The following is a 2,290-nucleotide window of genomic DNA, read 5'->3' as shown; positions in this document are numbered from 1 at the left end:
CATTGCGCTTACTGGGATTCCAGGGTGTGTCTGTTTCCCTCCCACCGGTCTCCAGCCTAAGAGCAGGCAGGCCGAGACACAGCTATGGGCCCTTGGGAGCTGCCGGCCCAGCCCAGGAATGTGGCAGGGAATTAAAAGGAATCTGGTGAGGAAAACCTGGGAAGAGGGCTGGTGGCTTTCTTCATGGGCCCTGCCCAAGGAAGCTGAATCTAGTTGGAGAGTCCTCTTTTAAGAGGTAAATGGTGCTACAAATTTCAAGAGTTAAAAAAAAAAGCGCTTTCATCCTGCCAAGTAAGTCCTCGGTTTTTATAAGATTGGAAAATAAGATCTCGGGTAGAAGTGAAGGTCTGCTCCCCAGTCCCTTTAACAATTTTTGACGTCTTTCCCCACCCACGTAAATTCTCTTAACAAAATGCTTTATGCTGTGCACTGTTCTGTATCATATCACACACATAGCTTCCTTCTTTTCTTTACCCCTGTGCGGTAGCTCATGGGGAGTGTCATTTCCCTTTCCATGGTCTTAAAAGTAAAATCTAGTTTCTTGCTACTGTAAACAGTACTGCTATGCATACAAATCCCTCAAGCCAACTTCCCTGATAACTGATCTGGAGGTAAATTCCTAGCAGTGGAATTGCTGAGTTAAAAGATAATTCAGGGTGTCTGATAATTTGGGGCATCTGGTTAAGACACCAAGAAGCAAAGTCTTGGTCTCAGGGTTGGAAGTTGAAGCCCAGCATTGGATTCCATGCTGGGTGGTCCCTGGTGGCTCAGTCTCCCTTCAGCTCTGGTCGTGATCTCACGGTTTTTGTTGGGATCAGCCCTCTGTATCAGGCTCCCCGCTTGGCAGGAAGCCTGCTTCTCCCTTTCCCATTGCCCCTGCTTGTGTTCCCTCTCCAGCCTGCTGCTCCCTCTCACAACCCCCCGTGCCCCCACCTTGTGTTCCCTTTTTCCCAGTGTCTGTCAAATATTAAAAAATTTTACAATGTAATACTTTGCAATTGTGGTAGATGGGAACTTGTGTAGATGGTTGGGGTGGGGCATGGGGGCTGTAGGTGGAAGGAACCTGCTTTAAGAACCTTGACTCATGGTGGAAAAAAGGCAGTCTGCTGCAGAGAACAAGTGAGGACCATTGTGCCTTGTTCATGCATGTGCACCTGAAAATTCACTGGGACACCTGACTGGCTCAGTCCGTGGAATGGGTGACTCGAGCTCTGGGTCATGAGTTTGATGTCCACACTGGGTGTAGAGAGATTTTTTTTTTTTTTTTAAGATTTTATTTATTGATTTGACAGGGAACAGAAGCAGGGGGAGTGGGAGAGGGAGAAGCAGGCTCCCCCCCCCCCCAAGCAGGGAGCCCAGTGTGGGGCTCCATCCCGGTGGCTTGGATCATGACCTGAGCCAAAGGCAAGACGCTCAACGACTGAGCCACCCAGGCTCCCCTGGTGTAGAGATTTCTTAAGCTCAGTTTGTTAAGCGTCTGCCTTCTGCTTGGGTAATGATCCCAGCCAGGATCAAGCTCCTCATCAGGCTCTCTGCTCAGTGGGGAGTCTGCTTCTCCCTCTGCCCCTCACCCTGCTCTTGTGCTCTCTTTCTCTCAAATAAATTTTTAAAAATCTTAGAAAAGGGGGCACCTGGGTGGCTCAGTGGGTTAAGCCTCTGCCTTTAGCTCAGATCATGATCTCAGGTTCCTGGGATCCAGCCCTGCATTGGGCTCTCTGCTCAGTGGGGAGCCTTCTCCAGCCCCCACTCCGCCTCTCTCTCTGCCTACTTATGATCTCTGTCAAATAAAATCTTAAAAAAAAAATCTCAGAAAAAACCCACTTGAATTTATTGTGAAGCTTTTGAACTCGGATTATTCATATCTGAAGTCACATGGCGTTTATGGAATGTAGAAACTGCTTCGCCAGGGTAAGTTTCAAACAACCTCTGGAAAGGAGAAACAAGAGTCACCTTACAGCCGTAAACCTCTAAATCCTCTAGGATTTGTTTTCAAGCCAATCATGGGCATAAGAAAATACTCCAATTTTTGCCTCCCAGCGCCCAGTTTTCATCCCTTGTTAGCAGTTTTGAATCTCCTTCCAGATATCCTCTATGTATGTACTATATTCTATGCACAAACAGCCATATGTAACCATCTTTTTACACCAACAGATCATGCTAAATGTACATCCCTCACTTCTCTTTGGGCACCTGGCTGGCTTAATTGGTTGAGAGCGTGACTTTGGATCTTGGGGTTGTGAGTTTGAGAAATTTGAAATTGTTCCTCTCGTGTGTTGGCGTCTGCACAGTA

This window comes from Neovison vison, chromosome 7, assembly GCF_020171115.1.
Source record: "Neovison vison isolate M4711 chromosome 7, ASM_NN_V1, whole genome shotgun sequence".
Taxonomy (NCBI): Eukaryota; Metazoa; Chordata; class Mammalia; order Carnivora; family Mustelidae; genus Neogale; species Neogale vison.
This window is presented reverse-complemented; position numbering follows the sequence as displayed.